Source organism: Rattus norvegicus, chromosome 2 (assembly GCF_036323735.1).
Source record: "Rattus norvegicus strain BN/NHsdMcwi chromosome 2, GRCr8, whole genome shotgun sequence".
Taxonomy (NCBI): Eukaryota; Metazoa; Chordata; class Mammalia; order Rodentia; family Muridae; genus Rattus; species Rattus norvegicus.
In genome coordinates this window covers 40,252,235-40,276,417 of record NC_086020.1, presented here as the reverse complement: position 1 = coordinate 40,276,417, position 24,183 = coordinate 40,252,235, and the positions used below count along the sequence as shown (strand labels likewise).

At 44.6% G+C, this 24,183-nt stretch overlaps 1 long non-coding RNA gene across 1 annotated transcript; it reads right to left on the bottom strand.

The window, feature by feature from the left end:
• Positions 1 to 4,099: 4,099 nt before the first annotated feature.
• LOC102546512 (uncharacterized) lies at positions 4,100 to 15,595 on the bottom strand. The gene is made up of 3 exons (XR_001836569.3): positions 15,485 to 15,595; positions 10,083 to 10,131; positions 4,100 to 8,806 (listed from the first exon to the last, which is right to left on the bottom strand). It is a non-coding gene; the product is annotated as an uncharacterized LOC102546512 (long non-coding RNA).
• Positions 15,596 to 24,183: the final 8,588 nt, after the last annotated feature.

The following is a 24,183-nucleotide window of genomic DNA, read 5'->3' as shown; positions in this document are numbered from 1 at the left end:
TGTTCTTAGAACTTCCTGTGCCCACCTTAATTATTCCCGGGGCTTTGATCCTACCCTTCCAAAGTTTCCAGTCAAAAACTCAAAGGCTTCCCAGGGACCCACAAAGTGGACCAGTAACCTAACCCAGGGCTGTACAGATGCAAAACCACTGCAGGACCAGGGTTGTGGATCAGACAACCAGCAAGGAATGAGGTGGTATGACTTGCACCCTAACAACAGCTGTACCTGGCAAAGCTGGGTGCATTCACCCCGTTCTCCTCCAGTATGGAGAAGCTGTATTCTCTCCCCTTCAGCCCTTCTCTGTACTCTCCTCTCAACCTGATTTTACCATGACATCCATGAACAGAGGGACTAGCCTGCTTATGGTATCTTGTTGGCCACCCTTCCTACCCTACTCCCTGCCTGAGGACAATGGTCTGAATGAATTCTTTCAATGGAGACCTTTGTTCTCTTGACTGCTAATTGGGTTCAGTCAATCAGGAATCCCTGACAGGTGGGAGAGACAGGAGGTGGTGACTAGGAAAGTTATTCCTCCATTTTTCTTCAATGGCCTGTCTTACATCATCTTGGCAGGACTGTCCCCATCCAGCAATGGATCCCTCCCCACGTCTTCTGCAGCCCAGGAGCTATCACGGAACCCAGTTGTTCTGTACTGTACTTTATGAATCCCTTCCATACAGCCACACCTTTGTAACACAGTCCATTTAATAAGCCAGCCTTCGGTTATTCTGCTGTGCATAGTAAGACGGATGGTAGGGTGTAGGTAAAGAAAGGTAAATCCACTGCAGGCCCAGACTAGGTAGGGAGAGGTCAGTGTTAAAGAAGGCTGTCCCAAGCCCTAGCTGACAGGCACTCAGCCAGACAAGGTGAGGGCTGAACTCAAAACCTAAGAAAGGAGGTTTGCAGCAGGTCAAAAGCAACATTAACAGCAACAAAGCTCAGAGTCACACGGGGAAGATCAGAGGCTGTGGTCATGTGAGCATCAGCACAGGGCTGATAGCCAGAGGTTCAAGATGACTGGAGAGCGGGGAAAGAGTGCAAGGCAGTGAATCAAGGAGTGAAGCTGGGGTCTAATTAGCCATCTTCGGAATTCCGATAAAGACCTCCAGAGAATGCCAGTATGTAATGACACTGGGTTATCAAACTGTAGACACAGGGCTACTGGGTGATAGACTGAGGAGAGACCCTGGGAGTGTCTCACATACAGACTAGTAGCTCACCCATATGGACCCATGACTCCCTGGGGACATGCCCAGGCTAGTTTTTATTTTCGAAAACAGATTGTGTGGAAAGCAGACATTGGGACCTTGACATTTTGACTTCAAGTCCATGTTGAGCTGGCCGCCAGGGGTGGGAAAACTGGCCATAACAGAAATAATTTAAGCTAGCTGAAATTATGTGGCAAGTTTGATATTAGCGAGAAATAAAAGACTGACTGAACACTCTTAACTGTGGTTCTTAGGAGCTACAGTATGAGTCGGGCCTGGCAGTGCCTGCTGCTACAAGGAGGGAGAAAGCAGATATTTAGAAACCAGGTCCGGCCTGAAGAACTTAGTGAGACCCCCATCTCAAAAAGTAAAAAGAGAGCTGGGCTCAGGGCAAAGCATTTTCTGGATACACATGATGTGTTGCTTCAGTCCCTAGCACTGCAAAGTAATAATAAATAAAATAATAAAATAAACCCATAATATAGCCCTTTAAAAACTATACTTTGCATTGATAACAAAATAAAACTCAAAAAGGCAAAAGTTACCCAATGAAAAGCTAACATAGCTGAAAGATCAAATAGTCTTGTCAAATAGCTCTCTCCAGCAGGGCATCCTGGCACACGGGATAAATAAACCTCAGTACAGAAGAGGCAAGGGCAGGGAGCTCTCTGTGAGTTCCCCGCCAGTCTGGTCTACATAATGAGTTTCAGGACAGTCAGAGCTGAGATCCTGTTTCGAAAACAACAACAACAAAACGAAACAAAGAAAAAAAAAAAACGAAACAAAGTCTCACAAGTGCAGAACCTGACCCAGGAAAATTAGTCTTAGCAGGAAACGTCCACAAAAGATGACCGCATGTATCTGCGGCTAAAGTTGAGAAATATAGACATAATCACTGAATAAAATTCCAGCTGTGTCAGTAAACTAAAAATACTGAAAATTATGTATCTAAACAAGAGGCATGATCAAAGAACTCACGCAGAGCGTTGTCTCCAGAAAATGATTTTTAGGTCATAGTCTCAGGAAGTGTGAAACATTTACGCAGGCCAAGGACACAATATTTAGGGGGATGCACCATCCCCTTGTTCTAGAATTAGAACCTTCACAATGGGAATCTGGGACATGCATATTAGCAGGACGGTGTATTATAAGCCAAACAACGCAGTGTATTAGGTGATAAAATTCTTAAGAACAGGGGAAAGAGGCCAGGCAAGAAAGCTAGGGGGTGGCCCAGTGAGAGCTGCTGGAACAACCAGATCAGGTGACAAGTAGCATTCAGTCACACAGCTAAATGAGGAAGCTTTCTTGGGACAAAAAGACCAGTGCAAACAACGAGCTCAAGCTTTGTGCCTGTGAAACAGAAAGGAAAGCAGAGGGGCAGCTAGAGTCTGTTACCGGCTGTCTCTCTGGACTTAGATTCTCCTTAAGAAGTACCTCCCTTCAGTGTCAGCTCAGTGGCCCTGCCTCTCAAGAGACCCAGCCTCCAAACGTCACTAGGCTTCCAGTAAGAACTAATAACATAAAAGGATGGAGAGATGGTTAGGACCTGGGTGCTAGATGTCAAGTGGCTGACAAAAGAATTGTATGGCTCGTCTGCATTTGGGGGGAAGTTTCTTTCCATTTGACTATAAGGAATGGGGAGATGTTTCCTCCAGGGTGTCAGACACTCCTGGGGACCTTGAGCCAAAAGACCAGGAGAAAATAACATCTGAGTATTGAAGGGGGGCTCGCCCAGGGGGGTGTGATCCAACTGAAGCCTCGGGTATCAGAGAACAAGCTATAGTCAGAGATAACTCGCTATTAGGACTCTTTCTGCTGCCATTCCTGAGGCAGGGGTCACAGTTGAGCAGGTCTTCCTGCCTCTTACATCCAATAAGGAATGCTGACCTTTAATAGAACTACAGCCCCTGAATTCCAGGGCTCCAGTAGCAGTCCTTCACCCACCCATCTCACTGGGTTAGAGGGCCATGGAAAAGAAAACATTGATCCTGACCTTGGCCACAGCCTTCAGTTGGAGTAAACTGAAGAGCCAGTGCCAAGACTTTCTCCTCTTATCATCCTAGAGTAAAGCCTGTTCTGTCTGGCAAAACAAAGTTACTCACAGTCTGCTGCAGACTGTTTCTGAAACTACTTTGGGGGCTTCCCTGCCCCGAAACCTGGGGCATTTTGACCACAGGGGCAGGAACTGACTGCTGCGGGGATAGGATCAGAGGCACCGTCCATGTCAATGATGACTAACGGGGAAGGTGACTTAATGTTGGAGATTGACTCCTCTCCTGAAATAGGGCCAGCAGATAAGGCAGACTCTCTCAAAGAACTTCTCTTAATGAACGCTCTCCTTCTGTGAGCAAGTGTTGAAGGTCTGGCCACTGAAGGCAGTGACTGGAATTTTTTTCAGGGCCAAAAGTCTCATAATAGTCTAACACACACACACACACACACACACACACACACACACACACATACACACACACACACACACACTAACTCTCCACTATCTTTTTGCATCAGCCCTGGCCGGCCTCATCACCTTGAAACTCCTCTTATGCCGATTTGGCCTGAGCTGTGCCGCTGCCCGTGAGCAGCCTGCAGCTGGCTTGCTAGCAGGCCCACTAGCCTGCCACCCTTAGCCCCACACTTCCTCACTCTGTGTTGTCCCTTCCTTAGAAACTGTGAATGTCTAAGCAACAGGGAGATCCTTCCTTCAGGATCCAAGGCAAAGCTTTCAGGTTCTTTTTTATGCCTACTTCGGACATAACTCAATAACCTGGAGTCCTTCATACACATGTGTGATAAACTGTTGACAGTTGCTAGACCGGGCAAGGGGAGCAAAGGGAGGTGTCGAGACCAACCTCGACCAGCAAGGAAGACACGACCAGAGGAGATCGTCTTCAAGCAGTTTATTCAGGAACCTTGATACAATCTTCTTCTACGCCGGGGAACGCCCTACATCAGCTTAAGTACTCAACGCCAACCAACCCCAACGTGCCACGTGGGTCATGCAGACAGGCTGTCACTATGCAGAACCTAGCAGGCCAGACAGGCATAGCCAAATAAGGACTTGTTCACTACAAGGTTGGAAGGTGGAAACCAGCGCCATCTTTGAGGCGCGGCACATTGCAGCTTCCTACAGGGAGGGGCATTTCTTCTTGGGAAGGAGGCTCAAGAGAGAAAGATAAAACTCCCTGGCAGAAAACAATTTCTCTCACGCAAATTATTTCCAAGTTAAGCACCAAAAGGACCAAGTAAAATTCCTTGACAAACAAAATAAACAGTTCCATGCTTTCAAACACAGTCATCAGTCCATGATTTCAAACATAGTCGTCAGTCCAAGTCCGAAAACAAAACAAAAGTCAAAAAGACACGACAATACCACAGAAAACAAACTGGACAGTCTAGTTGACTGTCATAATGTCTTAAGGGTTAGGGGCATAGCCTACCTAGACTATTCAAAAGCCTGGGTTCTGGCCCCAGAACTGAACACAGACATTTCCTGTCGACCATGTTGTGTGAGGTTGAGAGGTGGCTTGGCAGTTATCAGCTGCTCTTTTGGAGGACCCAGGTTCACTCACATCAGGTGGTTCACAATACTGGTGACTCCGGTACCAAGAGAACTGACAGCCTTTTCTGGCTTCTTGGGTACCTGCATACCCGGTACACTTGCAGAGAAGCAGGCGTGTGCATACACACACACACACACACACACACACACACACACACACACACACACACACGCACGCACGCATGCACACACACACAGTGAAACAAAATAACTATATTTTTTAATATTTCACTAGCACAGATAAATGTCATGTCTATCATGTATTGGTTGAATTCAGAGTTCACATAGAGTGATCTACTGTGCGTGTAAGAATGTCTTACAATGTTTGCACATGAGAGAGAGAGACAGAGAGAGAGAGACAGAGAGACAGAGAGAGTTGGGGCTAGAGAGAGGGTTCATAGAGAGGGTTCACTGATCACGAACACTGCCTGCTCCTACCCCACCCCCCACTTTGAATCCCAGCATCCACATGTTGGTTAACAACCAGCTGTAACCCAGAGGATCTGGCACCCTCTGTTGGCTTACACAAGTACTTCATGCATATAATACCCTGATATACATTTAAGCAAAACACCCTTACAAAAAAAGAAAAAACTGTCCAGCCAGATAGTTTCTAGAACGTATCCCCTCATTAATCAACACACAAACGTGTGTGGATATATTCTGGGACATCTCTAGTCTACACAAGGAAGTTGAAGCAAGAGCTTAACAGTTCTCTAACTTGTCCCTACATTCCCTTTAGGACAGGGAAAAGTGAATCCAGCTAGTCTGGTGCCCATAGCTAGGAGGGAAACCCTGTGTTTTGTTACAATTATATGCAGATTTTGGTTAGCACTTCCATAAGATCAAGGTTTATTTTCATATAGAAATAGCGCTTTAATTATCATTAAAGGGACTAAGCGAGTATTCCTTTGAGAGGGACTTCACAGTAGAATCACAGGGTTGCTAGGTGTTTATTAAAGTGAGTACAAAGAAAACAACTTAAATAAGCCAATACAGAAAAAGCAGACTTATAAGGAATCATACAGGCAAACCATTGAAGGATTATAAAAATCTAAACTCTCAGGGCAGGAGAGATGGCTCAGTGGTTAAGATCACTCACTGATCTTGCAGAGGACCCTAGCTTAGTCCCTGATACCCACATGGTGGCTTACAACCTAATTTGATGCCCTAATTTGATGCCCTCCGTGCATCAAATTAGGACTCCCTGTGCACCAGCTGTAAAAGTGGTGCACATACATACAGGCAGGCAAAACGCTCATAAGATAAAATAAATCCAAATTTTTAAATTCTCCCCTTCCTCATTCCATTGATGATAAACACGTCCCACAAAGGTTTATGTATATGTCCTGTAGTTTGTACTATCCCCTGACTACCAAAAACTATAGACACCCTGGGGGTTATGGATGCGCTGTTACCATTATCATTACAGATCAGCTCTCAGTGAGGTTTTCTAAGGTAAAGGATCAGAGTTAGGCTCACAGGGTCTCAAATGAGGTAGGTGGCTATTGTTACTCCCATCAGTCAGGAAAAAGACCACTACACCACAATTTAAAACCAAATCTTAAGCAATCTTTAATTAAATTCTGGCCAGGTGGATGGGCTCTAGCTGGGTCCATCTCTTCAGGCTTCCAGAAAATGGCCATGAATACCTTGCAGTGGCTTAAGAAGACAAATCCATCAGAGATGAGCATAAATTCTGACCTATTTCCTGCCTATGAATATTCCGTCACCTACATCCAATCAGGGGTGATCGTACATCCTGTACATCCTGAGGTATTTCCTGCCCACGAACCTCCCGACCACATGTGATCAACCACATCCGGTGGGTGAGTGTTGAGAGGAATGAAAACAAATAGTCTTCAGTGTTTAACTTTGGTTCTCACACTATGAAGAGGAGCCCCCATAAAGAAGCGCAGGGTCCTTCTGGGCAAGTATGCGCATGCTCTGTAGTGTTCTGCCACATCCACACAAAAACAACAGCAGCTTTGAATGTGAGGGCCACGACCACAGTCCATAATCTTTAACTTCTGCCTACCTCCCCACCAGTTCAGCTGTTCCCTCCCTTTTTATTTCTAACCTAATTCTTTTGTTTCATTTCGCTTTTTTTTTTTTTTTTTTTTTTTTTTTTTTTTTTTTTTGGATATGTAGCCCAACACTGATCCCTGGTATTCTATGTAGCTGAAGACAAACTTAAACTCCTGCCTCTGTCTCGCAAGTACAAGGATGCCATGCATGCTCGGGCACACCATCTTACTTGCTTGCCACTTTGGTTCTGGAGTTTTCTGAGTTTCTCTTGTTGACTGCTCTCTCTGACACATCTGACTGGATCTGTGAGTGATCTTCCTTCCTGGGCAGATACCCGTTATTAGATCTATTTTAAATATGACTGCCTTAGGCAAAGTTACAAATTCCTAATCAGTCACTCACAGTTATCAGGATCACGTGACAGGAGGCCGGCTGCTGGGCTCCAGAGGTAAAATCTGCGCATGTCCACTGCCGCATCTGTCCCAACAGAGAGCAATTATTTCTTCAGAGTCTAGTTCCCTGCAGGACACTAACCCTAAGAACGATAATGGCATCTTCCTCTTCATATCCCCCGCGCAAAACTGGTACCTGGTAGCCTCTCAGTGTAGTTCTGTCAAAATTAACTAAACTGACAGGAAAAGCAGACAGCCAAATTTGAATCCCAGGGATGACAATTCCCTGCTGCTCCGCTAGGGTGAATTATTTGGCCTTTCTGAACCCTCTCCGCCTGTGTAGGAAGGTCTTTGTTGCATGCCAAGAAATCCATTGTTACAGAATTCTTCTCAGATAACAGAATATAAATGCACTTGCTAATTTACAACATAAAAGTTCTTAAATATTAAATATTAAATAAGATGTCAGTATGTACTTCCCCTCTCCAGTTGTACTTCTGTCATGTATTATAACTATGTGCAAATACGGCTTCTTCCCATCCAAGGGTAATTTCCCAAAGAATGGGACCTGGGCCTCCCTAACTTCTGTACCCTTGTCTCCTCCTATGCTAAAGCTCTGCACAAGCCAATAGTGTGAAAGGTCGGCACATTTCGTTGTCACTTGTACTTCAAATCTGCACATTAGGGTTTTTTTTGGTTAATGTTTTGTTTGACAAATTAAACACAGGACACATGAAGCATCACGCATACATCAAATTCAAATCTATCTTCGACAACTCAGAGTACTGAACAGTTTCTCAGAGCAAATGAAAGCGAGGCTCACGGGGATCCAGTCTTTCAGTGTGTGTCTCCATCTACTGCATTTCCAGGAGAGTTGCTCAGGCGTTCCCTCTCAGTGACTTTCCCCAGCTTCACTCTGTGGACAGCCAAGCTGCAGCCCTAGGCTTCGAGTGCATGTCTTCGGCATCCACTAGAGGGCAGGCTGGCCTCTCTTGCAGAGCGCTTGCCCCCAAGGGCAATAGAGTCCAGAGGAAACAATAAAAATACACCGGTTGTAACCAGGTTTGTTTTCAAATGGAAAAATACATGCGGGCATGTCCAGATTTGCATTTCGTATTACTTTCACTAGGTATGCGATCCGCAGGCTCAGCTTTCCTCTTGTTTTGTATTTCCTTCTTCCCAGTCTTTCTCCTTCGGATTGCAACAAATAAGCCTTTTTCTCCTTTGAGAGGCTTAACCCACAAAAACAAATCCGGAGGTAACACAAACACTGCATAATTTAGTTAGCAGAGGTTAGATGGCTGAGTTTTCATTTGGGTTTATCTTAAAATAATAAGGCCCTTTTTTTTTTTCTCAATTTTTCACGTATTAAGCCGTGAACCTAGATGGAAAAGGAGACAGAAATTCAAAGAAAAAAACAAAAAAAAACGAGTGGGAAGGAGGATTGAGAGGGGTTAGAGAGGGAGGACGGGGAACAAACAGCTGCTGAAAGATAGCTCAGAAAAGAAGTTGTTCTAAGGGTCCTATTGGTCCATTCCAAATATCCCGGGTATCAGCTCCAGATAGACAGCTGAGGGGTGACGGAACTTCGGCAATTGCGACAGCTGCTTCCTCATCTGGAATGAAAATGATTTGGACTAGATAATCTTCTAATTCAAAAGTGGGTCTGTGCCTAACGAGGGAGAGCATGGGCTGGGTGTGTGAAGAGAACTCTGGGAGACTCTGAGACCAAACAAATAAACCGAGTGCGAAGCCAGAATTATCTACCAGCACACCTGCTTGTAGAAACAGAACGTACTCCCAGATAGAGCTCCGCCCCTACCTTCCCCTTGACCTCTGCTCTACTACTGCAAGTCCAGGGGAGGAAGATGTCTGAGCCCCATGAACCATGAAACAACTGGGGTGGTGTAAGAGAAGCTCTGAAGGAGACATTTTCAACCCTAAATGACAAACTACTAGAATTCTAACAAGAACTTTCCCTAGCCTGGCTAGGGAATTATACCCAGCCCTGGGGACTGGACTGATCTGTCACGGGTGGTTTGAGCTGAGCTGCAGGAAGGAGTCCGTGTGAACATTATATGTCATTTAGGGAAAGCCAGTATCTTTTGATCTTGCTTGCACTGCTGCAATTACAGTAATCTCATAGCACCCTAATAATCGAGCAGGTTGTGGTTTCAAAGCTAGTACTGTTCTCTAACATCATGATAACGGATTAATTACTATTTACCAAGTTTACATTTTCATGTTAATATTTCTGAGAGCTGTCTCCACATAATCACTGGTGATAGAGCTTCCACCCCTTAAAGATAGATTACTTAGACAGCATCCTTATAGATGTAAAATATTACATTTTTTTACACATAAAATATACACATATGTGAAAAAGTCAATATAAACTGGGCGAATTTGCTTCATCTGCAATTCCAAATATGCACCACTAGGGGGTGATGCTAACTATTTAAACTATCTATTTAAATGGTCACTCTAGGGCTCAATTCCAAAATACAGATTCCTAGGCCTTGCAGACCTAAGAATTTTCTGAGTAGGAGGTTGCAAAAATCTACCTTTTAAATAAACCTCCTGAGTGAATTTGTGGCATGCTGTCAGATACCGGTAATTAAACTCTTTTTAGTGGTGTAACTGCCCTGATATCTCTCTACAGAAAAATTACCATCAAAACAAAGTCCACATTTCTTGCAGCAGACCACAAGCCCCTATGAGATTAAGGCCTAATCAGCTCTCCCAGCACCTCTGATGCTCTTCTTATGCTGTTCTTCAGAGAGACCTCAGGGCTTTGGAGCAAGTCAATTCTCATCTCTTGACCTGGTCCTCGAGACTGACTTCCTTCGTTTCTTTTATGGCTCTGATCACCTATCACCTCTAAACTCCTACCTGTTGTCAGTCCTGTCAATGGCAGCTGGTGCAAAGAAGGTGTGGGTTCCTAGAAAAAGACAAGATTAATGCAGACCCTTTTGTAGTCACCAACCTGAGGCTCCTTGTGTGTAGTGAATGAATTAATAAATAGACATTTATTCTAATGAATAGAATAAATCTAAGTGAAAAGCAAAACCCTTTATTCAGTTAATCAATGGTTTTCCAAATATTTCCATTTATTTTGTGTATATGAGTGTTTTGCCTGCATTTGTGTGTGTGTACCTTGTGCATGCGTGGTCAGAGGCTAGGAGAGGACATTTGGATTCTCTGAATCTTGGAATTACAGATGATTTTGAGGTACCATGTGGAGGCTGGGAATCAAATCTTGGTTCTCTGTAACAGTAGCAAGTGCTCTTAACCACTGAGCTTCTCTGCAGTCCCATAGTCAGTGATTTTAAAAAACAAAAACAAAACAAAACTATGCTCTCCATATACAGTTCTTACCAAACCAGTACAGTTTTGTGTACCATGCAGTATGCCAATCACTGAAAGGACAAGATTCACAACACAAAAAAGGGAAGTTTATTCACAAGCAGCCCAGTGCCCAATAGAAGGGCAAGACTCAACCCATCTTCTTACGGATAGCATTTAAGGGCTGGAGAGGTGGCTCAGTGGTTAAGAGCGCTGACTGCTCTTCCAGAGGTCCTGAGTTCAATTCCCAGCAACCAGATGGTGGCTCACAACCATCTGTAAGGTGATCCGATGCCCTCTTCTGGTGTGTCTGAAGACAACTACAGTGTACTCATGTACATAAAATAAATAAATATTTTTTTTAAAAAAGAGGATAGCATTTAAGATGGCTCCAGGATGAAGAAGCCGGCTTCAGGCACAGAGAAAGGTGATTGGATCGAGGTAAAGTCATCAAGAATCTGAGTACACAAAGGGAACTTCATGACAGGATGTGAGGATGGAGCTTTGGGTCTGCTAACATTGAAAGACACCTGTGCCAAGTCAGTGGTTCCGACAAAAGCAAGCTTCAAGCCCTGAAAAGTAATCCGGACAACTATGTTCCATAGGGTTGATCTATGCCAAAGCTATCGAGAGAGACTGGTAACATTTACTACTCAAATGTATGGCCTCCAAACATTAAATTAAGCTCATCTAAATGAAAGCATGCCAAGCTCAAAGGTTGGCCTTTCCCTTAGATTCAGTCACACATTACCTATTGGTTTCAATCAATGACAGAACACATATACACAGTGGTCTCATAAGACTATATTGCCGGTTGGGGATTTAGCTCAGTGGTAGAGCACTTGCCTAGCAAACGCAAGGTCCTGGGTTCGGTCCCCAGCTCCAAAAAAAAAAAAAAAAGACTATATTGCCTGGTAACAGTGAAGCCATCTTGGTTTGTGTAGGTATATTCCATGATGTTTGCACAATAATGAGATGATTTAAGGACATATCCCTCATTAAACTCTCTGTCTATGTGCCCACCCAACTTTCACACGGGCCAATTTTGTCTTGCCTCCAGGAAATAATTTTCTACAGGAGACTGAGGAGAGACACACTCAAATGTTCACAGTTGTGTGAATTTAGAGCTGTGCGCTCAACAGATTCCATCACAACATTAATTGTATCGTGACTGTTCACTTTAATAGAAGTATAGGCTTATGAAAGATTCCCACAAGATCTTCTGGCATCATCTAAGCCTAATGTAGCAACACATCCATTTCCTAAGCATTGAAGAGATTTGTGTGGACCTTAGAGTCACTCTCTACCCTGCTGACCCTACTGTCTAAAGCACTGTCCTTAACGGAAACTACCTTATGAGTTTTCTTGGTCTCTGGTGTTGTTTTGTTTTGTTTTGTTTTGTTTTGTTTTGTTTTTGAGTTTGACCCAATGGAGGCATCAGCTATAAATGAGAGGACTGAAGAAAAAAGAAAGTGGGGTGTTTCGTCCTCACCCCCTCCCTGTGGATGACCAATGACTTCTTCCCCCCTACCTAAGACCCCATCTGAGTCAAGTAGCCTTCTATAACTCTCCAGGTCCTATCAGCTGTCCTCACCTCTGTAAGCCTGAGCCTTGTTAATGGCTCCCCCTATTGCTGGCTCAGGGATGTTTCCCTCAGCCCTACCAACACCTTCATTCATCTTTTCTTGAATCACGTCTTTCGTTTTGGGCTATACTTATTGCTTGCCTTGACCTCTGAGAGGTTTGCTGTTATTCCGTTCTCGTGAGAAATAAACTCAGAGGAACATGGCTTCTGGGGAGGCTGTTGCTACCCTTTTCTAACGACAAATAAGCCACTCCATCTGGCTTTTGCGTCATCGTCCCCTAGTTTCTGGAACTTTCTCCTACAACTTCACTAATGAGCAGAGCCTCTGCCTCACCAGCACTCCCAGGAAGCCTTAAGAGTCTGAAGCTCTCTGCTAGGATTTTCTTTTAGGATACTTGTATTTTAAGCATGTGGGGGTTTTAAAAACAGTTACTAAATATTCTGAGAGATGGCTCTCCCATACCACCTGTCACCCTATTCATTCTCAACTCCCCAGGAGCCGCAGTGCTTCAGGCCAGGCTGGTTGTGTGACCAAAATGTCAGCAACTGGGAAGCCCATAAATAGCAGCAGAGAGGACACATAGGGTGACTCAGTAAAGCCCTTTGAGTCAGGCAGGACTTAATTACAGGGCACTGAACCCATCATCGCTGAAGTCATCCCTGGACCTCATCCGGCAACATCATGCAACTCGTTTCCTTTGAAGATGCACAGTCGTCCTCCTAGCTGCCTTCAGAAGGTGCCGCATCAGGACCAGAGGGTTCCTGTAAGCCAATCATTGGTGCCCTTTCTGAGACTGGCAGGGGCTCACAGCATTAGCTAGTGTCTACCTAGATCCTAGTTGGAGTCACTTTCTTCTGTGGGACAGACACATCACTTTGGCTCAGGGCCTTCATCTCCACTGTCGTGAAGTCCGTAAATCTTGTCTAGCTGTAGGACTGTGATAAAGACCAAAATCAACTTGGCCAACTTCACGATATCATGACAAAGGAAAAATATAGCCATACAAGGAAGATCCGTGGATCCCAGTTCAGGGATGATTAGGTGAAACACTGAGTATGTGGGGCAAGGAAAGAATTCCAAATGATACTACAATGGTTGACGCCAATGTGCGCATCTGTCAAGGCCCACAGACCCGTACAGAAGAGCAAACCCTAATGCAGACTATGGGTTTCAAACATATGTTAATAAGGAATAATAACCTGTTTCATTATGATAGCCTCACACACGTATAGAATTGATTTTAATCATATTTTCCCACCCTTACCTTCTTTCCCCCCACTCTATGAGTCCACTTCCCCTTCCCATCTATCTAAATAACATAGGACCTTGGCTCATGGATTGTAACATGTATACCATACTTGTGGGAGACGGTAATGGATGGAGAAAGAGAGGTCAGGTGTGAGGGAGCCACTGAGTACTTTATAAAACTGAACAGTGCTCTAGAGTATCCTTTGGAGGGAAACCAAGTTTTGGATAAGATGCATGAAAGTGCTTCTTAAGACCAGCACCCAAATGATCTTAGAGATTCTGACTGTTCATTCAGAAGCTTGTTAAGTATGTTCTGGGTCACAAAGAGCCCCACGTTACATCCTGATGGCATCTTAAGGTTCCTTGAACGTTCCCACCTTCACTGACAACTGAAAAGATTTCCACAAAACTTAAGCCATACACCAAGGTTCTGCCTCTTGGTACTGCCCAGAAGGGCTGGGGAGATGGGTTAGTTCATAAAGGGCCTGCTGTTAGAGCATGAAGTTCAGATGAGGTACGTTGGAACAAGGCTGTACTCAGGCACAGGGGAGGTGGGTGTTGGTCCCCAGGGCTTGCCCATCAACCAGTGAGTGCTGAGTTCACTGAGTAATTCTACCTCTAAAGCTGAGGTGAGGAACACTGCATGAAGATGCAGGACATTGACCTCTGGTCTCCATATGCATGTGCACACACAGATACATGCACACAGGTATACACACACACACACACACACACACACACACAAAGAGAGAGAGAGAGAGAGAGAGAGAGAGAGAGAGAGAGAGAGAGAGAGAGATGCTCAGAAGATGTTATCCTACAATAACCTCAAACACTGTGCTTTTTTACCCTCCGTCACCGACTCACACCCTGCCCTGAATTTAGCACTTGTATTTGACTAAAGGTCACATTTTTCAGCAGTGACAAAGCCACGAGAAGATGTAGGTCAGGTTTAGTGTCAGTTAGGTTGGAGGAACACTTTCTTCCTTTTAAACTGGAGAATGTCTGCACTAGGCAGGACTTCATACAGTGTCTTGCTGGAGGGCTTTAGCAAGAGGGTAGCTATGGCTGTAAGACACTCACCCCTCCAACCGTGTGAGATTCACAAGCAACAGAGGCAGAAAAGTGGGTAGTGGGGTCAGAGTTAGCCACGAGAACATAGTAACGGCAGGACAGGGGTTCACACTCAGAGCAGACGTTGCTGGAAGGTGTCCTCGGGTCCTGCCAAGTAGACCAGGCAGCTGAGTACAGCCAGTTTATTCTTGGGTAGTGGTGGTCAATTGCATTCCTTCCTGGGCGATACATGTATTTTTGACAAGAGCCTTCCAAGCATTTGACAAAGACTTTCAGTGTTCCTGCACTGCAATTGTTGGGACGCTGTGCCCACAGCTATTAATAAACTTACTATGAGCAAAAGAAATGCAGTCTGTGCTCAAATAACTAGGAAATGCCACACACGACAGACCCCTTTGTGAACAATTAAAATGGACACTCGTCCTTAAAGTCTCTCCGCAGCTGCCACTAAGAAAACCACTTAGCTTCATTTACTCCAATTGTCCCCATTTACTTGAGTATTAAATGATTTGCAGAACATTAGTAACATTTCTTTGAATTCCCGCATGGGAAAATTTGGCTTCAATAAAGGAAGGAAGTGGTTGTGGAAGTCATAGCCACCATGGCATGATGCTGGAAGGTTCTCATGAGGAAATGATGTCACACCAGCCTTCCTGGTTCACTGGAGTGTATCGCATATCTCACACCAGCCTTTCTGGTTCACTGGAGTGTATCGCATATCTCACACCAGCTTTCCCAGTTCGCCACCACAGAGTATCCCATGCACTTCACATGAGGACCGTGAACACATTTGCCCACATCCTGTGCTCACAACTGTCCCTCAGGATACACATTAGATCTTGTTATCACTGGGTGTATTTTAAAAGAACTCCCAGCCAGAGCCATACACAGCACAGTTCTAAATTCTGAGGTGAAAAACAAGGAGAAGCAGATGTTAGGAAGAGAAGGACAGAGAACAGAGTCTGTTTTGGTTTGCTTTGCTTTGTTTCGTGTGCCCAGAACAGGATTTCCCTGTGTAATGGCACTGACTGTCCTGAAACTCACTTTGTAGACCATGCTGACCTCGAACTCACAGAGATCAGGCTGCCTCTGCCTCCTTCCAAGTGCCGGGATCAAAGGTGTCATGGGTCACCACATCCAACGGGAACAGAACCTGATACAAGGATACAGAAAAACAAAACAGAGTTGGCATGTGTGGCCTTGCTCTCGCTTACTTTCTCTGTAGATTTCTATGCATTTAGACGCCAAGTCTGTAATGAATGATATTGGAACGTTAGAGTACTTTGAACACTAATAAGGTGAATGGTGTGTGCAGAGAAGAGAGTCAACTGTGCTACACAAGCTGAAAGATGTTAGTGTTAGAAGTTTACTCTTTAGCGTAATCGTTGAGGGCACTTTTCAAAACCACTCCCTATTTCAGGGTACAGAATGTCTGGTCCACCCCTTCCCCGAAAAGTCTAGCTAAGGAATGCAGACAATGAGTTTGCCATAGAGGACAAGAGCAAGTTCTGTCTGGGCACATGCAAGTCCCTACTCAAAGGGACCCCACAGCTGTCCCTTCTTGGTCCTGGCAGGGGAGGGAGCATTACCAAGATGGAGATTGCTATGAGCAGAATGAGGTTGGGCTACCACTCCCTTGGAGTCTAAATGAGGGTGAAAAATTTCTAAGACACCCAGAGGCCAAAACCCAACTGATGATAGAAGGAAGAAACCAGAGAGAGAACTTCACATTTCAGTAGCAAGCCGTATCAGAACATTGTTCTTTGAGGCTTTCACCTCCCTGGAAATTCCTGGTTTCAAGTAACTTTGGATGTGAGTGGCTGGTGAGATATCTCAGTGGTTAAAAGCATTTGTGCTTGCAGAAGACCCAGTTTCAGTTCCCAGCATCTACACAATAGGTCACAGCCATCTGTAACTCCGGTTCCTAGGGAGCCTTTTTCTGACTTCCACAGGTACCAGGCATGCACGTGGTCCACATACATACATTGAGGCAAAATACTCATATATATGTATATATTACTTATATTTATATAAAATACAAATATTTAAAGGTATATTTGGTTTTAAGAATACTGTTTGAAGGGGTTGGGGATTTAGCTCAGTGGTAGAGTGCTTGCCTAGGAAGCGCAAGGCCCTGGGTTCAGTCCCCAGCTCCGAAAAAAAGAACAAAAAAAAAAAAAGAATACTGTTTGAATACAGAGAATATTGCATGAGATCTCAAGCATAAATTCCACAAGAGGGCTGGAGAGATGGCTCAGCGGTTAAGAGCACTGTCTGCTCTTCCAGAGGCCCTGAGTTCAATTCCCAGCAACCACATGGTGGCTCACAACCATCTGTAAGGGGATCTGATGCCCTCTTCTGGTGTGTCTGAAGACAGTGACAGTGTACTCACATATATACAATAAATAAATAAAGATCTTTAAAAAAAATAAATAAATTCCACAAGAAAGTGACACATATCAAAACTATAGGCACCTCATAGAACACCATTACCAATGATCATGTCCAAAGACAGACCAAGACAAGACTATCCCATGAAGTGATTAGGAGCATGAACAGCACATGGGACAGACTTGGTATAGAATCTCAGCTCACCATTTAATATCTGTGCATGCTGCTAAAGTGTTAGCGGACCATGCTGGACCTTAGCTTGCATCACTGGAAAGCGAGACCAAGAATCTTATCATCACATAGGGATTCGATGTCATGATATATAGATATATATGTTAACATAGTGCCCGGCACACGGTAAATACTCCACGTACTGCTGCACTTGTAAGAGTCAGGTTTCTCTCCAAGACTGGGCAAAGAGGTAAGAGGTGAACAGACAACAGGTAGGAGAAGAGATGAGGAAGGAGGCCGTGTTCACCTGCCCTGTGACTTGATGGGAAGTCTATAGAGCACTGGGACAAAGTTGGGAGGTATAGTGCTACCCTTTGTTTTGTCTCCAGCAGTGCCCCTCAACCCCCAAAGCTGCTAAGGAAAATATAATTATAGCAGGAAGCTTGAACTGTTCCCCACCCAAAATATCATTGCAGTGTACTTGTGTCCTTATCACAGCATTGAGCTGGTATGACCAGAAGGCCCTCAGGAAATAGAAAACCAAAGTGAGGTTAAATTTGGAGTGAGTAACTTTACAGGGATTATAACCAACAGCGTTTTATAAATGGTGGCCAGCTGCGATTTTTGTCACCAAATGAACCGTCTTATGACTGTTAACTTCCGCAATGGTCTCAAATAGATTCCCGGCTGTCTGCACTTCTCACAGTGTATTCCCAAGGCACAGGGTCAGAGCAAATTAGACAAGCAAGAGCCTTCCCCATGTCCCCTGTACTACTGGAAGCACAGGCTGGGAGTGGGGTGGGGCTGTCCCTAATGATACAGTCCCCTTCATTCTGGTGTGGCATGGAAACATCCACAGCTGCATTCAACCCATGGGACAAGAGGGAAGCCCTCAAGGATATTTTTATGAAACACAGTTATAAGATCAATGGGATAGTTTTGAATGAACTTGCTTACTAACGGGATTTTTTTTTTACAAGAAGAAAATAAACGAGAAATTAGCCCAAATTTCCCCCAGACAGATGTTTTAAAGAAATCCGAGCTTTCTAAAATGCTACTTAGAATGTTTTTCTAACTTAAAGCAAAAAATAAAAAACAGCAAAATTGCTCTTAGTTAAATGCTTAATGATAATTATCACCAATACATTCATTTCAGAGTAAATCTATGCCACAGTGGAATTACTTTTTGCATAGTGTCTGAGTACATTTATCAGTCATTAGAGTTCCAGAATTAAAGTACCCACACAGGAGGCTAACTTTATAGAGGAAAGAGGCCAGTTTTGCCCTTTTGTTATTTTATAAGAACCCCATATCGCCATGTCTTCTCTCAAATATATTACTTCATATTTGACCAAATGCTACTAACCAAAGAATACAATCTTTAATACATTATGCCTAGGGAAATAAACCCTGTTAATGATTCTGTTACGTCCCAGTTTCTAAGAGAATAGGGTAGGCTTAAGCCTAGGCCTTGAGGATGTTTGCACATGTCTAAGGGAATGAAGGGCTTTCTTCTTCCCTTCCTTCCCAGGCACTTGGGGAGCTGCAGGTTACCATGCAGACATGCCCAAGTCTAAGTCTACCACATACAACTATTCCTGAAAGTGGCATAGAAATGTCACAAAAAGACCTTGGTCACAATGATATGACTCTTAAGAGTCAGCCTCAGGCTCCCCAGGAACATGCATTTACCAAGAAGCACAAGAAAAGAACTGAATAGACAGGTGAGCAAGGGGAAGGAGCAGATGCCATGCTGAGGTCATCAAGGTCCTCCTGGAGCCTAAGGAAGCTCAACCCAGGTTGCCAAGGTTACCAAGCACCACAAATTTGGTTTTTTGCCCAGTCCACGACTGTGAATCAGATGTGGCTACTTGATCAAAGGTCACAAACTCTGCCAACCAAAGGTCAAGGCTCAAACTCAGGCCAAAGCTGTGGCTCAAGTGTGAAGACAGATGGACTGGGCTCACACTCCCTGCACACACTCCCTGCACAACCTCTACAAAAGGCTGGTGACCCATACTGTTGTACAGATAGCCTTGAGGCTAGACCTGCTGTCTGTCTGTCTATTTGTTTGTTTAAAAAGAAGAGAAGGCTCACTTACATCGGTCATTTGATGAAAGGGCCCCACCAAAACCTGCTAAAGACAACAATACATCCCCAGAGTGTGTTTTCATTTGTACATACAGAGTAGTACCAGGTGACAAAGGCAGGACAGAAGAGGAAGTTGCCTATATTGTTCAGAAGGGGGCAAGTGTTTTTAAAATGCATTTTAATTTTTTATACATTTATTTTTTATTTTGAGGGGTTTGTTTTGTTTGGTTTGGGGTTTTAGTTTTGTTTTGGTTTGTTTTTTGTTTTTTTGAGATAAAGTCTTCCCTGTGTAGCCCTGGCTGTCCTGTAACTCAACTCTAGACCAGACTGTCCTAAAACTCAAGAGATCTGCCTGCCTCTGCCTCTCTCCCTCTGCCTCTGCCTCTGCCTCTGCCTCTCTGCCTCTCTCTGCCCCTCTCTGCCTCTCTGCCTCTCTCTGCCCCTCTCTGCCTCTCTCTGCCCCTCTCTGCCTCTCTCTGCCTCTCTGCCCCTCTCTGCCTCTCTGCCCCTCTCTGCCCCTCTCTGCCCCTCTCTGCCTCTCTGCCTCTCTGCCTCTCTGCCTCTCTGCCTCTGCCGGTGTGTGTCACCATCACCCCACTTAAAGTGCTAGTTTTGGTCCAAGCATGCTACCAGCACAATAAGACACAACAGAATTTGGAATCCCAAACTACAGTAAATAGAACATGGGTCACACAAAATACCGAGGAGCTCCAGTAAGTCTCACTTGGTCACTGAATGGGAATATTTCCCAGAATCCTTCTGTCTTTGCTAGTTTAGCCACATGGTTGAGTTTCCACCTTGACATCATGACACCTTCCTACTCATTTTAGGGAAATCAGGCTCCAAGTGCCATTTATTTATAGACCACAGTACATTAGGATTTTGTGCTAAACGTCAGTGTGTGTGACCTACATTCAGACAGTAGCTCCTGACGTTTTCTCCCAGAAAGTTCAGGTAGACTGAGCTCTTACTTCAAGGACGACAGTCAGCAGCAGCAGCAGCTCTGAAGTTTCTGAAGCACAGAGCTTCGCTTTCTAAAGAAGAATATCTTTTTCAGCTCAATGTTGATTTTATCCTTTCTAGAAAAGAAAGCACTTTGGGCTCTGACTTCATTTTTGGTTTCAGGCCTCGTCTTTAACAGTTGAGCCATCTCTCCGGCCCATAGGTTCTGCCTTTAAAAGCAAACCTGGGGTTAGGGAGATGGATCAATGGGTAAAACATTTTTGAATCACCAGATCTCAGGAAAAGCTGAAGGCCCAGGGCACACATCTGTAAGCCTGTTGATCCCAGGGCACAAGGACTCTCTTGATGGGGTCAACTGGGCTGGTAGCCAGAGGTGACCAACAAGACATCCTGTTTCAACCAAGACAGAAGGTGAAGAACCAACATGCAAAATTGTCCTTCGACCTGCATCCCTGCACTGTGGCTTGTGTGTGGCTGTACACACATGCACATACATATCGTATACACATGAAGGAGGAGGAGAAAAGTCTTTTAAAAAGAGAAAAAAAAATCCAGGAAACCAGTTAAAGGGACTTAAAATTATAAAGATCTTTACTCTTTTTTCTCCAGTCCAGTTGTTATCCCCCTCCCAGTCTGCCCTCTGACAGTTCCTCATCCCATTCCTCCCAGTCTCCAAGAGGATGTTCCCCGCCCAACCCCACCCCACCAGACCTCCCATTGCCTGAGGCCTCAAGTCTCTTAAAGGTTAGATGCCTCTTCTCTCACTGAGGCCAGACCGGGCAGTCCTCTGTTGTATATCTGTCCGGGGCCTTGGACCAGCTAGTGTACGCTGCCTGGTTGGTGGCCCAGCATCTGAGAGATCTCGCAGGTCCAGGTTATTTGAGACTGCTGGTCCTCCTATGGGGTCATCCTCCTCCTCAGCTTCTTCCAACCTTTCCCTAATTCAACCACAGGGGTCCCCAGCTTCTGTACATGGGTTGGATGTAAGTATCTGCGTCTGTCTCAGGCTGACTAGGATTCTAAATACTAATCCTTGTCCCACAGTTGATCTCATATAAGTTGGTCCAGAAGCAGGAGTCTAAGGATCAACTTCCATCTCTAATGTCAGTGCCCTCTCCAAGTCTCAGCATGTGTTTGCCTCAAGCACATCAGCTGAGCTCATCTTGGACTAGAGCAAAAGTTGTAGAGACCAGCATTGGCTCAGGACACCCCAAAACCAGGTTCTCAGCAGAAAGGAGATTTAGTTGCCCCAGAGGGACAGAGCACAGGGAATAAGAGACAAAAACAGGAGATAGAGGATAAGAGAGATGGGAAAGGAAGCAAGGAGAGGGGGAAGTGATATTTGTACCAGAGAACAAAAGACTGCCTCCGGATAGAGAGGAGGCAAATCTAGGTTTATAAAAGTGCAAGGAAAATCCCTGTGTTAAGATGGGGAATTTAATTTCAATTGGCCATATTAATTAGGTGAGTCAAAGGGAGCTTTGGCTTGCTGGATTTCAGTACTTTAACAGCGGGGTCTTGGTTGTCAGGCTCAGGAGAAGGAAGTAGCCAAATAAGGGTGTCTAATTTTAAGGAAGTAATCTAATGGTTTTTAACAAGGCAGAGGGAATGGGAGGAAGGCAAAGCCTGCCAAAGCCATGTTTGCCTTCCTCAGACTGGCTAGAGTCCCTTCAAAAGCTACAAGGAAACCCTGGGAGAAACCCAGTTGGATATGCAGCCTCAGACAAGCCAAGTCAGAGGCAAGGGGGGCAGCATGCAATATCTTTTGGTGGTTGTTGTTCTTGTTTTTCCCTCTCGTTTGTAAATGTTTCATTGTTGTAATATCTGCATCACTTACAAGGTATGTGACAATCTAGCAGGGGTGTCATGACCATGGGGACTTATATCTCAATGTAGAGTAGCAATGTTTTAAATAAAGCCAAGATCCATTGGTGCTATGCAAAGCTTTGGTTCCAAAGGTAAAGAATATCAGAATATCGTGTTTTTAAAATGTTTATTAGAACTGTGTTTGAAATTTTTATGTACTTAGAAATTTTCTTTTCTATTTTTTTTTTTTTTTTGGTTCTTTTTTTCGGAGCTGGGGATCGAACCCAGGGCCTTGCGCTTCCTAGGTAAGCGCTCTACCACTGAGCTAAATCCCCAGCCCCAGAAATTTTCTTTTCTAAAGCACACTAAAATTATTTAACTGACGTCATGCCACACTTAGATATTTAATTCATACCCAGAACATAATTTATTAAGAATTTGCCTTCGTGGCTTTAATGGAATCAAACTCAATGATATTAAAACCAATAGCCATCCTTAAGTACACAAAGCCATGCGATGCATTGGACAGCACACAGTACACCTTCTGCCTTTCAGGCTGACTCTGGAATGGCTTAGCACAGTTCCGGCTCAGCCATGACCTCTGACCCCTGGCCTGACACATTTGGAGGGTTTTGTAAATGGCAGCAAAGCCTGCCTGATACCTGATAACATCTGACTCCTCAGAGTTCCTATTGCAGTTCCTTTGGGTATTGTCTTTCTTTTGATGGGAAGGTATCACTGTCAGACTGACTTCTGCAGATAATGTCTCTAGGGGACAATAAAACAAACTTATGATCTCACAGCAGCCATTATAAATCCACTGCACACATCACGGCCATTCTAGGACTCCGGTATGGCCTTCTAAATCAGGGTCTACTGTCGGAGAGTTACCATGCCCTGAATTCTTCCAAACTGTGCCTCTGCATAACTTTTGACAACATACATTCAACAAACACTGCTGAATGCCACCTCTCTACTAAATAAAGCAAAGCATACCAGCACAGCGACATTAACCAGCTTCATAGCTTCAGAGTAGCAATTAAATAAAGATGCATATCTATATATAGTTTTACTATAGCAATTGCTTCATAGAAATACCATATACCTTTTGTGACTTCTCACTTACGTTTGATGCTTTGCAAAATTTTACAACTAGATGATGTCTCTTTTAAAAATCAATCTATAAACTTGGCAAGGGGCTCATTTTTTGTGGGTGTCGAGATGGGGTCTCAAGGGAGTCCAGGCTGGCCTGGAAGTCTTTATGCAGCTAACTTTGAATTTCTGATCTCCCTGCGTCTGCCTCCCAAGTGCTGGGACTACAGCCCTAGACTACCGTGATCAGTTTATTTTTTTAAATGTGATGATGATGATGATGATGATGATGGTGATGACGACGATCTGAGCGTGGGTGCATGTACGCCATGACACATTTGTAGAAGTCAGAGGCCAATTTCAGAAACACGTTCTCTTCTTTCACGTTGCCATCTGGGGATCATCCATTTTGTACAACAAGTATTTTTATCCACTGAGCCACTCGTCTGGAGCCATACCCAGTTTAATAGTGCTGGGGTTTGGGGAGAGTAGATAGGGCTTCCTAAATGTTCTATGAGTGCTCTGAACAGAGCCACCTCTGCAGCCCCCAAATCTGTGCCCCGACCTGCATTGTTTGGGGAGCACCATAACTGGGACAACAGGTAATAAAGGAACCACAGAGGAGCTGGGATCGAGAGTGCAGTGTGCTCTGGTGGAGATGTACCAGCAGCCCTGACACTCAGTTCTCCTATTAAACACAGCTGGGTGAGGCTAGTTGACAACTCTGGGCAGAGGTTCTCTTCAGAGAACCAGTCACAGGTCTAGAGGACAAAGCTGGGATTGACACACTTGCAGGATCTGTGACTATCCACGCTCAGGCCAGGGAAGGCCTTGCCGTTCTCATGGGTCTGAGATCCTGGGGTCCTTGACATAACTGCTTATGTCTACAATACGTATTCACTTGTTATTTCCTCCTGTCCACACAAATTTGTATTTTTTAAGCTTGTGGTTGTTCTCTCTCTCTCTCTCTCTCTCTCTCTCTCTCTCTCTCTCTCTCTCTCTCCCCCGCCTCCCCCGCTAAGTGAGGCAATCATGCCTAAAGCAGTGACAGCTCACATGTTCAGTCACGAAGTACATGAGAGAACCATGTTCTCTCATACTGGGACCAGTTGCTCCTGCTACCTTGCCAAGTTACCTCCTGCAGCCAATATTCAGCCTAACAACATAGGATTCCAGACAGACAAACAGACAGGTAAAAACAGAAATGGAAATTTGTAGGTGAGAAGGTC